The 14,099-nt window shown below is 32.8% G+C and overlaps 1 protein-coding gene across 5 annotated transcripts in view; it reads right to left on the bottom strand.

The window, feature by feature from the left end:
- The window catches only part of LOC127068914 (uncharacterized protein DDB_G0283357), a 138,633-nt gene that overhangs the window by 48,970 nt on the left and 75,564 nt on the right, over positions 1-14,099 (bottom strand). The gene's annotated exons all lie outside the window — the stretch shown is intronic.

Here is a 14,099-nt window from a genome sequence, read left to right as displayed (position 1 = left end):
GGAGATACGCATCTGTAAGCGTGGGATCGACGTGTGTTATACGTATCTATGTATCTATGCACGTATGTATATATTTCTCTTATATGGAAGAACCCCTACCAACCAACCTGTCTTCAACGTGTGTTTAGAACTAGGAAATATCTAGGACATTGGGGCCCGTAACGTTAGGGACGTAAATAAGTACTTACTTTATCTAATAAAGACCGCGACATTTCTAACGGCATACGTAATTCCCACTCGAATAAAATTTTCAACGAATCAAAATGACTAATTTTATGAACGTCTAATTCTTTTTCTTTGTTCCTTTTTTCTTCTTCTTTTATTTCGTTTATTTTCCTATTGTTTCATTTAATTATTTCATCAGTTTCTAGATTTCTCAAGTTATAGATCATTTTAACGCCGTGTATAATCTTTGGTTAATGTATCATATGATATATTGATTTAGTAAAATAGTTAACTTTTTAAGAATCTTATGTTCCCTTTTCTTTTTTTTTATTATTTTATCGTTTCAGGTTTGTCGAGTTATATAAATCATTCTAACGGCATGTATGTCACTAATAAATAAATAAAAAAAAATATATATACAAGAAATACTTGTATTTAACAATTAAAATAGTTAAATTTATAAAAAGAATTACATTAAAATTTGTTTTTTTTTTTTTAATTATTTTATCACTGCAGGTTTGCCAAGTAATAGATCAATCTTAATTTTTGATAACGGAACTATTAACAGATACAGTTTATGTAATCGTTTCTAGATTATTCAATCTAGAAATTCAAGTTTACAAGTTGCATTGATATTAGAATTAAAAAGAAAGATAGAAAGAGAGAGAGAGAGAGAGAGAGAGAGAGAGAGAGAGAGAGAGAGAGAGAGAGAGAGAGAAAGAGAGACAGATAGATAGAGAAAATGTAAGAAAGAATAAATAAAATAAGTTATAGTAGAAATGAATAAACCAGTTAGCAAGCTGCATTTTACCGTATAAATTATCTACTTTTGTTAATGGAACTACTTAATCGGCAAGTTATTAAAATAATCTGGTATTTAAGAAGTACTCGCTGAGGTACGTAAGTAAAGGTAATACCGGGAACGCGTTATCGATGAATTTCAAATATTCCATATCCGCTGAGAGTCGTTAAGGAAGAAGCAAAAAAAAAATGATGATAATAATAATAACAAAAATAAAAAAATATATAATGAACAAACAAAACTCGTCTCGGATAACTTAAAAACAAAGATGAATGTTCCGGATTACATAAAAAATAGAAAAAATAATAACTATTCTTCCCCTATTGAAGTTCATTTTCATTTTTCTACTCTTCTCTTTCTTCGAAAAAAAAAAAAATCTATTGAAAATTCAAATACGAACGATCAATGGATAATAATTTTTCTAATGCACTAATATTAACGTAGTAATCGACGACAAAATTGACGAAGGATTTAAAAAAAAAGATAAAAAGAAAGTCGAGAAGAATTTATAAAATGTGTTCGATAAATTCGAACGAATCTAGGATCGACTTTCTGAATTTCATTTGCAATTTGTTTTGTTGTCGTTTTTCTTTCCTTTTCGTTTTTTTCCTTTAATTTTTTCTTTTTTTTTTCTTCTTCTTCTTCTAATGCATAAACTACGCAAGAGAAATTTCTGAAGGAACGATAATTTCACGTATACGTGTATTCACGTGCGTACGTGCGTTCGTGCGTACGCGCGAGCGCTTGTGCGTGTGTGTGTGTGTGTGTGTATGAGTGTACGCTGCGAGTATTCACGTCTAGACGTCATTTACGGCGATGACCTCACGCGTCCTTCCTCGGTTCTCTTCCTGCGAACATCGGAACCAAAAATAAGAAGTATTAGAAGAAGAAGAAGAAGAAGAAGAAAGAGAAAAAAAAAGAGAAGGAAGAAGAGTCCTTTCGTCTTTTTTTCTGCTTCTCCTTTTTCTTCTTTTCCATGGTACTTCAAAAGAAACACACGTGCTAAATGGAGTCGGCTTTTTCTCTGCGCTTCGAGAACTTACGATGTTCAATTATATTTCATCTCCATCTTTCTTTATATGTATATATATGTATAAAGAAAGATAGAGACGAAATATGTACAAATGTATATATCTTTTTCGAAAGATTTTCGATATCCTTGTAAATCATACTTTTTATTTCATTTTTTCTCGTTTTCGATTTTCGTCAAGAGAGAAAGAGAAGAAAGAAATAAATTTGATCGAGATAATAAATTCATCGCAAATGAATAATAAAGAAATTACTATAGAGATAAAAAAGAGAGAGAGAGACAAGAAAAAGGATACAGAAGAAAATAATTCAAACGAATAAAAAATATCGAATGTATCTTCTCTTTCTCTTTTTTTTCTTCTTCCTTTCTTCAGTAATTAATTAATTCATTCATTCATTCATTCATTCATTGACAAGATCTATTAAAACCATTCAAATGATGATTGTTAACGAATACGATAATGTCAATTTGTCGTTCTGCCTTTTTTGATACATTTTAGTATCTATAATTTTTGATATACTTTAGTGTATATATTATTTGAATAGAAATAGGATGTATTTTTCGTGAATACAAATTTTCTATCTAATTCGCGACGTCTCGATGCAGGTTCTGCTTCCATCCATACGTTTGCAGAAGTACCTGTGAGCAGATTCGCGCGGATCTAATATTTTCTACGCGCGGCACGAGCTCTCCTAGCACGTATTTCCTTTGCGAATGTGTGCGAGAGTGTCTGCTATATGTTCAGGACAGGTTCTACCACGTCGAGGAGATACTCTGACATTTGCCAGGTTCATAGCCGAGTGGTTCACCTATAGGCGAGGTGTACCTACAGCGTTATATTTACGACGCTACGTGAACAGCAAATGGAAGCTCATATATATATATATATATATATATATATATATATATATATATGTGTGTGTGTGTGTGTGTATGTATGTATATATGTATGTATGTACGTATATATGTTTATAAATATATAGACACACATATATGTATATATATATAATGTGTGTGTGTGTATGTGGTTTCTCTGGACCATAATGAGGCACTGTAGGCTAAACTTCTAACGTTGCAGTTTCCTCGATCGAAGAGATTTACGAGAATGAGCATACGTTAAAAAGAAAAGAAAAAAAAAAGGAAGAAAAAGAAAAAGAAAGAAAAAGTAAATTTGTTCTCTTTTGTAAGAAAAAAAGAAAAAAAAATGTATTATTCAAAGATTGAATTATCTTTTCTCTTTGCATTACTTTCATTACGTTCTCGTGATTTATAATATGAAAAAAAAATTTCGATTAGGTAAACGCGTAATTTTCAATCATGTATTTATCTTGGTAATTACCTATGTATTTTCGTTCGTAGTGGGGAAATGCGTATCTATCCAACTATCTATGCATGCATCTATCTATGTACGTATGTATGTATGTATGTAGGTATGCACGTATATATATATATGTATTATATATATAAGTTAAATGTCAAAGATATCCTCCGTATGATCATAATCGGAGTTTCGGCTTCGATGATCGTTAAGAACGTAACTGATAATTTGACCACCCACGGTAAACTTCGACCGTTATAAATCACTTTAACTTGTAAAAAAAAAAAAATGGCCGAGGCTAACGCGCGTTCGCGATATACGTACAAGATACCTTGGCTACGCGAAGCGATTCGTGTAAATGTAATAACGAAAGAGAGAAAGAGAGAAAAATAACGAGACAGAGAGAGAGAGAGAGAGAGAGAGAGAGAGAGAGAGAGAGAGAGAAAGGAAGAGAAAGAGAAAGAGAAAGAGAGAAAGAGAGAAAGAGAAAGAGAGAAACGAAGTGCGTGTAAAGTCGAAAGGAAGGAGCGTATAAATTAATCGATCGCGACGTGAACGTTCGTTTAAATTGAAATAACGCTTTAACTTTCTACGAACACGAATTTTTTTGCCATGACTTTCCACGAGAAAATTAGTGAATTATATTATAATAAAATTCAACATGTAAGAGAGAGTGTTTCATTATTTCTTTTCTTTTTGTTTTTTTTTCTTTTTAATTAAATAAAACAAATCGATAAATATTTAATTTATATCCATTTTATATACATATATATATATATATATATATATATATATATTTATATGAGAGGTACAACCATTTAATAATTAATTTCGGACACATTAATTCTCTTTCTGTAAAAGAAGAAAAAAAGAAAAAGAAACAATAAGAGCATAGCTCACGTAATCGTATCGTCGATACAACTAACAATTAATCGTAATTTCGTATGAGATATTACACATCGATTTCATTTCCTATCTTTCTCTATTAAAAAAAAAAAAAAAAGGAAGAGCATTTTCTTTTAAATATCTAATTACACACACACACACACACACACACACGTATATATATATATATATAATGATTTATAGATCTCATCGATCTCATTTGTGACATGAGACTTTTCTTTCATGAAAGAATCACTTTAATAGTTTCGATTTATTCCCTTTATCTATTTTTATAATTTTTAAGAATCGTATGTACAATGCAATACAATACAGAATATAACAGGAGAGAATACATATGTAACATATTTGGATAACATGAAACACATACGACCAAACTTTCAACGTGTGTGGCGTGGTGTATGCCCCCGATAATTGTACCGCATTAAAGGGATTTAAGCATGGCTGTAATCGGTCGGAGTACCGCTCGAAACGGCCTTTTTCCCGTAATTGGAGCTCGCTGAGAGAGATCCGAGAGAGCAAAAGAGTTACGTTTCGAGTGTAGATATAGTACGTCGATCGAATCGCACGTTTATTACCTGCGTACCCATCCATCGATCCTTTTTTCATTCTTTCTTTCTTTTTCTTTTCCATTTTTTCTTTTCTCTTTCTCTCGTTTCCTTTTTTTTCCCTTTCTTATTTCTTTCATCGCGATTTCAGCTCTCTTTGTCTTCTCTCTTTTTCTATTTCTCGTTCTTTCTCTTTCTCTCGCCATATTTTTCTCTGTCTATTTCTATCTCTCAAAGGATAGATAGTTCTACGTCGTTGTCCATTCTTAATTATCCAATTAATCGAGATAATTATCGCCGTGATTACGTAATTATCCGTATATTCACCGACGTAAAGCCAACTTTCTTGCCTTTCGTAACCTTACAATGATGATGATGATGATGATAATGATGATGATGATTATGATAATAATGATGACGATGGTTGAAAGCGTTGATATTAATAATTAACCGATCGAATTTTCACGGTATGACGAATTTCGACGCCATATTACCACACCCTTCAATATTCTTCTGTACCCTCTCCCATCTCTTATTGCTTAAATACTAGGAAAAAAAAAAAAATAGGAATCGTTAATTTTCTATCTATTTATCTATCTTAACTCTCACTTTTTTCCTCTCTTTCTCTTTTCTCTCTTTTTCTCTTTCTTCGTTTTGGTCAATGAATTACCAAACAAAGCTACGTTCACATGGAATTCTTGCACGGTCGCAAATAGTATCTCTGATGTATCCTTCAGAGATAAAAGGAAGATAAAGGAACGTGTAATCTATTTTTTCAAACTCCCACCTAGTCACCCATCCTACTCCACCCCTCTTCTCCTCCCAGTCAATCCCTCGTCTTTCTGTAGAAATCGAAAGATACGATATTGTGAACGAAAAAGTGTAAAAAAAAAAGGAAAACATTCGTGAAATTCTATCGTCGTTTCTCTCGAATAAAAATATTTCTTCCAAAGAGAAAAGAAAAAAAAAAGAAAGGAAGAGAAAGAAAGATAGAAAGGAAGAAAGAAAGAAATCCCATCAAAACTGGATTCGAAACTATAAAAATTCCTTTGACGATTTCCCGGACGACTAAGAGAAGAAGAAGAGAAAAAAGAAGAGAAAGAAAAGAAAAGAAAAGAAAAGAAAAATAACAAGTTCGTCCAAATAATATTAACCACGGAGTGGTTTCAATCCTTAATGGCGGAAAAAATAGAAAGATAATATAATAAAAAGGATCTACGGAGCCAATCGGACAGATTCTCCTGTCTATTTCGTCGAACGAGGATGTAGTCGTAAAAATTTCGAGAAGGGGTTCTTAATGTATATATATATATACATATATATACATATATAAAATAAAGAGTAAAGAAGAGAATGAATATCGAATGGACGAAGAACGCAAAATACAAAAATGAGAAGAAAAAAGAAGATAAAAGAATTAACGGGACGACCTTAATCTCGTTCTCGAAATTCTTTAAAAAGTTGCTAAAAAAAAAAAAAAAATATAATAAAGAATGAAAGAAGAATGGGCTGGAAGTGGAGGATGAAGTGTGACTGATAAGACGAACAAGTTCTTTCGAATGCACATAAAATTATATTATAAAATTGACTTTAATAGACGATTAGAACTTAAGTATATCTCATTCTGTTATTTTTGAAATATTAAAGAAAGAAACGAAAGACGTTGATTTTATTATTTAAATAAGTTATTATATATAATAAATTATTCGACGTAGATTGATTCGTATGACGACTCAATAGGATTTTGTTTTAAATGAGAGAGATAAAAAGAGAGAAAAAAGAAATACATATAAACAAATATATATATATATATATATACATATATACGTGTTCACCTAATTGTCTACCGGAGCATAATTAATTATGCGTGTGGGTAAAAGAACACTTGTTGTTCGTAACACTCGTTGCATTTATCGCAACATTGTTATATCCTGTATTGTTATATAAATAACGTGGGAGAAAGACAAAGAGAGACAAAGAAAAAGAAAGAGAGAGAGAAAGAGAGAGAGAGATAAAGAAATGAAATCTATTATATATATGTATATATATACACACATACATATAGAACAAAACATCACATTTCTCTAAATGTTTAAAGACTAATAAAAAACAATTTGAAATAAATACAAATTTTTTCATGAGAAAGTCATACACTCCACTTTTTCTTTTTTTTTTTCTTTTTCTTTCTTTTTTTTTTATATATGATGCACATTACGACGAAGAGAGTTTGAAATTGTTTCGATGAAATCGATCAGCGAAACGAGATGTAAACCAGTAACACCATCACGCATGTATATACATATACACACATGTATATATATATATATATATATATATATATATATATATATATATACACATACACATACATACGTACTCGAGTCCAGAACGATACGAGGGAGTATATAATTCCCCTCCTTCACAATTGTATGGACCAACTCGTCCGTAGAGGATCCACAGGGCAAGATATACGCCAGATACATCGACCTCGATATTTCAAAATCACTTAATACCATGGCATATAGGCTAAGGAAGAAACTCGTGACTCCGTATCATCCTGAGAAGAAACCGAACCAAAATCCAAACCTAATCGTATTCGAACTTCGTTTGATTGTAAGTTAGTTAAACGGGAAAGTGGAAAAGGAAGGTCGAGATCAGACGATCGAACGAACGAACGAACGATCGATCGATCGATCGAACGATCTATCTATCTATCTATCGGTCTATCTAATCACCCAATCACCTGCTTATCGTGTTTTCTACCGTTTTTCTTCTCTTTCTTATTCTTCTTTTTTCATTCATTTTTCTTTTCCTGTTTTATCCTCTTTCATCTAATTTCCTAAAGTACATAGAAGCACGGTAAGCGTTTCTACTAAGTGGTTAAATAAATAAAAAAATGTGGAAACCTACTTTCCTCCTACTCGTTTCCACGATAATTCACCGAAATTTCTAGTTTGCGGATAGTACATATAAGTATGGGAAGGTATTCGTTTATCGATTATCGTTTAAAATATCGCACGAGTTATATGATACCTGACGTGGTACTATATATGCGTATCTTAAATGTATACGTATTTGCATACATATGTAAATACGTATGTAGTATGTAAACTCGTGCAAGTATTAAAGAAACATTTTCCAGGTTTTATTTCATGTAGGACTTTCACGGGACCATCGGTTGTAAAACAGTGTATTACCCACAGTACATGGCTCTTCGTACCACCGAAGATATAATGAAACGACCATAATGATAATTAATATCCAACGAGTTCTTAGCTGTATTTGCACAAGGCCAAAACGGATGCGTCGTCTTATATATATATATATATATATATATATATATATATATATATATGTATGTATGTATTTATCTATATATGATAAAGTGAGACGAGTCTGCGGAATCGGCGATTAGCCACAGAAACTACGAGATGAGACGAGACGAGACAAGACGAAGACATATAATAACACGAAGAGAAAACCTTTATACGAGTTTACGATTCTCCGAGTTGAGTTCTTTTCTTTTACAATAAACCGTGAAAAATAATAAACAATCGTTGGTATAATTGCCTCGTTTAAAAACGTACGAATAAAAAGATTACTTCTTCCGTTATTATAAATACCATTATCAATCTACCCTTACAACTCTACCATCTTAACCCCTTACTCTACCTTCTGTCCCTGAAACACCGAAAAAAAAAAATATCGTCATTCTTTTCAAATACGGAAAAGAACGAGGATGTCCGAGACGTGTTCCAATTTAAATGTATCACCCTATATATCGTAGGTAGTACGATACACATAGTAAGCAACATGTACGTATATCCACATACGTGTGGATACATACGTGCATATGTCACGTTAGCACGGGACATGACCAACTTTAATTCCAAGCACGTGTCGCACGGAGCAGGAAAGGGCAACGTACGATCGACAACGCGTTCGCCATCGCCGTGATTTTATAGTTAATTAATGCTACACACCGTGGTCGCGGCTCGTGCCCACTAGGAATTTTTCGCCAATTATTTGTTGTTTAGCCGATAACGGGCAGCGCGAGCAGCACGCGATTCTCATCGCGTTCGAGAGTTTTACTTTGCCCTCGCTCGCCAACCAGATAAATAAATTAAACAGCATATATTATATTATATATATATATATGTGTGTGTGTGTGTGTGTATGTATATAATAATAGCATAATCGTTTTTGTTTTGACATGAAAAACGAAGAAAAAGGAAGCTTTTTGTTTATATAAAAAAAATGTATATATAATATTTTATTATGTATAATAAATATATTATTAATAATAATATATTATATACATATACACAAACAATATATATAAGTATCACTGTTACTATATATATATATATAAACTATATATAATGTATATACACTATATACATTATATACACACATGCACAAGTATAATATTTTTGTTCACGTTATTTCTCTTGCTATTATTTTCTCTCTGTCTCTCTTTCACTCTCTCTATTTTTCTTGCCGTTTTCTCTCTCAATCATTCTCCATCGTTTTCTTTTCTTTTATTAGCTTTTATTTTCCTTGATTTTTTCCTTTCCTTTTTTTTCATTCTTTTCTCCAGCAAGACTTTCGAAAATACCTGCGATTATTCGTCAAAGCCAGAAGTAGGTAGGTATACGTATAAGCAAGAGCCTGAGTTGAACACGAGGACGATGTAAATCCCGTAGGGAGCGAATCGAGCGACGTATCCTCATTTGCATAACTTATTGTCTCTTTTGAAGCACCCGCCAGGACACTTACGAAAGGCAATATGCGAGAGAAAGAGAGAGCAAAAGAGAAAAAGAGAGAGAAAGACAGAGACCCGGTGAAAAGCATTGTTACTTGGGGTGACCGTAAAGGTGTAGGCACCCGTCTTATAAGTTTCTTTTCTTTTCTGTTCTTTTCTTTTTTTTCCTTACGATAAACAATTCGACGTACGAGAAGGATAAAGGATACAAAAAGAAAAGAAGTAGGAGAGGGAGGAAAAAAAATGTTGTAAATACATTTACTCCAGGAATCGAATCGAATCGAATCGAATTAACGAGCAAACCAATGAACATTGAACACACTCCTCTGTCGAGTTTTAATCATGTGTATAGATTAAATAAAAAAAGATGTTTTCTGGAAGTGATAATACACTCTCAATTCTAGCATTTGAAGATCTCACCGAATAAAAATGTGGGTAGGTTCGTCGGTAAAAGAAAAAAAAAATAAAAAGAAAAGAAAACGAAAAAAAAGAGGAAAAAGAATTAAAAGGAAATTTAATTCATTTTACATTCACAAACGAAAGATTTTTTTTTTTCGTCGTAAGGTAAGTACGTAAGTACGTTTTCTATCGTTCGTTTAATTATATTCTTCTTTCCACGAAGCAATTTAAATTTCGATTCACGTGGCACGAAGGGAAACACGATTTAAATGTTAATTAGAAATTTATTAGTAGCGCGAGTCTTACTCCAGTTCCCTCGGCCATTCCATTTCCACATGTTCGTGATTGGAAATCGAAGAAAAATCTAAGCCGTTAGCTTACGATATCGCATATGTTAACGTGAAAAACCATTGCGGTATCGAGTCCTTTTTACTACCAACAACGTTGTATATACGATCTCGTTCTCTCTTCGTTTTCTATTTAAATGATCGCCTACAATAACGATTACAATCGATATCCTCGTTGTAAATTTTATTATCTGTAACGCCGTAACACTTTTACCCTTTCAATTATTAGAAAAAGGATCTATCGTTTAAATTGAAAATAAATTCGAAGGAGAGAGGATCCCAAAACGGTGACGAAAGAACGACGAAGAAGAAGTGAAAGAAGAAGGACAAAAAAAAAGGAAAGAAAAAGAAAAAGAAAAAAAAAAGGAGAAAAAAATTAGAAAAAAAAAGAAATAGAAAACAGGAATTCAACGACGATCGAAAGAAATATAAAACGTCTTTTTTTTTATTTAACGTTCGAGGATTCCCAGGAAAATTAGTCGGTCGACGATTTAATCGACTTACGTATTTCCAGCAGCGCTCCTCTTAAAATTTAAAATTCGCGGCTCGCGCAATCCGGCCGGCGGCGGCCAATAGTATCGACGCGAAATTAGAACCACCACTTACATACATACATATATATATATATATATATACATACATATATATATATATAAGTATCTATATATATCTATCTAGTTATATATATATATATACGTCCGTTTTATATGTGTCCACGGTGAAAAGCTATGTATACGTTTATATACCTCTTTGTCTTAGCTCGGGGCAACCCAATTACGCGTGGAAGGTGCGTAAGTAGGTAGTTACATCTTTGTAACTTTGTAATAGTGAGAGATCGAAAAAGGTTTAACGGTGCGACGGCAATCATCGAGATAATTGTATCTATCTCACTCTCTTTCTCTCTCTGTCTCTCTCTCTCTCTCTTTTTCTTTTTCTCTCATTTGCACCACTTTAAATTCCACGAAGGCACGAGAAACGGACATCAACGATGTGTCTCTAAATTGTTTCATTTCTTTCGAGCGTTTTTTTCTTTTTATCTTAAAGTTAATCTCTAACAAACTTTTCTATTTCTCTCTCTCTCTCTCTCTCTCTCTCTCTCTCTCTCTCTCTCTCTCTCTTTTCTTTTGCCTTTTTCGTATTTTCTTTCCTTCTTTCTCCCTCTCAAAAAGTACGAATGAAATCTTCCAGAGCTAAATGAATTTCTCTGACGTTTTTAATTAGACACAAAAAACATACGTATCATTAACGTGAAAATATTTTTAATGGCACATCGTTGCTTATTTCTTTTTTTTTTTTGCCATCTTTCTAATTTTAGTTACAAAGTGCGTTCTTTGTTTGTTTGTTTTCTTTCTTTCTTCTTTTTTTAGAGATACGCAAATGACAATAATAAATTATTATCCTCGTAAATAACAGTAGACAGAAAATGTTATATAGGAAAAGAGAGAGAATAACGATAACGATAATGATGATAGTACTAATAAAAAAGAAAAAAAGAAGAAAAAATGAAATAAGAAAGAAAGAAAGAAAGAAAAACAGGCAGCATGTGTTAACGACTAGAATTCCTTATTTTTGTCGAGCGTAATAATATATTTTACAACATAATCGCTCGAGGATATTAAGTTGCTACAATGTGTCACCATGGTTGAAGAAAATGTCAAAGTGCACAGCTCGTATAAGTAATATTTGCGTCTGAGAAGAGGATTCCATGATAGGTTGCCCGCATGAACGGGAATGTCGAAATCGTTTGGCACGAAACGCGGATGTAATTTCGATGGTGCTGGTCCATCTCTCTCACTCTCTCTCTCTCTCTCTTTCTTTTCTTTTTTTTCTTATAATGAAGGATAAGCTTGTATATAATACCTATGTACAAACGTATATATATATATATACATATACACAAGAAGTTTCGTAACGATTGGCATCACTAGACTCTTCTTCTTTTAAACGGGATGATTGATAAGCCACTTTAAAAGGTGGTCTAAATATAGAAAGAAGAAAAAATAAAAAAAGAAAAGAACTTTGTTTTCGTCATAGTCGTCATCGTCATCGTCATCGTCATCGTTATAACAGTTACAGGGCACTTTTGTTAACTCGGTACATTCCTGAAGGATGGATGATACCACGTGAGGTGAAATTCTAAACGAAGTCGATGACTGATATCGGCCATGGGACAACGTACTTACTCGCACGTATATATGTATATGTATGTATTTACTTACTTACTTACTCACTCATAGATACGTGTGTTTGTAACTAAGTAAATAAGTATTGTAAGTACTACGTCTTTGTTGCAGGTGTAACAACAGCTTCTGAAAGCGTTGTTGCTTCATCTAATAAGAGGGGTAAATGCGTTTCCATTGTTTTTAGTTCGGTGCTAATCTGATCTAATAAATGGGGGAATACGAACTGACACTTATGATCGCTTGAATTTTTTTTTTTATTTACGAAACGAACGATATAAGTTTTCAAATATCAATGACTAATGATATTTCATATTTCTTTTTATTGTACTTTTTGTTTCCTCTTGTTACTCTTTTTAAATGTTACCCTATGATTAACGTGACGACGACGACATGTAAAACGTTTCCGTAACCATTTAAATCATATACAAAGTAGTATTATTTTTAAAAATCGAATCGCGCGTATAATTGATATTGCGAATAAAACGATAACAAATGGCAAAGAAAAAAAAAAAAAGAGAAAAGAAATCAGACGTGACAGGTCGCGTAACCATTTAAATTATATACAAGTTATATACAAGGTGTCTCGTTTTTTAAAAAGCAATTCGCGCGTGTTTGATATTGCGAATTAAAAGGAAATAAGAAAAGAAATAAAAAGAGAATATGTATCTGTTCCAATTTAAATGATCGGTAAGAATTATCAATGTTCTCCGATCTATTAAAATTAATATTCGAATTCATTGCTATATCACCGTGGAATACGCAAAGGAAAGAAAGAGAAAAAAAAAAGAAAAGAAAAAAGAAAGAAAGCAAGGAGAAAAAAGAAAATAAAAAAAGAAAGATCTATCTCTAAGAAAAAGATCTATCCGTTCGAAACGATCGCTAAGAATTACAATGGATACCGATCGATTAAAAATTAATATTCGAAGTTAATAATCGAATTCGCTGTCGTATGTCGAGGAAGACGCAAAGAAAGAAAAAAAAAAGAATCAAGATAAAAAGATAAATAAAAAAATAAATAAATAAATAAAACAGGAGAAAAGAATCTCAAAGAAATTTTTAAGTTTCGATATCTTCTAGGATAACGAACAAGCACTTAGGTATCCGAATGGAAAAACGTGGGAGGACGAAATAATCTCTGGTGGTGTGTTCTCTCGTCACTGAAATTTTTCATGCTTCCCTACTCGCAAATAATGCGACTTACGGCCACTTTCGCAATATGGGATACATATATACACGATGGCGGTGGCGTGTTCGCTCACCGTCGATCGTTGCACCGCGTTTATTCTCGCGCAGAGCCTCATACACGCATACACGTGCTAACACGCACGTACGTACGTACATACGTACGTACATACATACGTACTTACTTACGCACGTACGCAAGTGTATACAGGTATATACATAACACATATAGAACATAACATATACCGACACTCTCACTCATACGTAGTCAGACCAAGCACGCACGTATGTATACACAGGATAAGACTCGGTAGGAAAGCCATACGCGACGACACATCGTTGCACGCTCTCTCTCTCTTTCTCTCTCTTTCTTTCTCTCTTTCTTTCTCTCTCTCTCTCTCTCTCTCTCTCACTTACTCTCTTTCAATGTGTATACCAGGAACGTCTGCCCACACGA

Source organism: Vespula vulgaris, chromosome 14 (assembly GCF_905475345.1).
Source record: "Vespula vulgaris chromosome 14, iyVesVulg1.1, whole genome shotgun sequence".
Taxonomy (NCBI): domain Eukaryota; kingdom Metazoa; phylum Arthropoda; class Insecta; order Hymenoptera; family Vespidae; genus Vespula; species Vespula vulgaris.
This window is presented reverse-complemented; position numbering and strand designations above follow the sequence as displayed.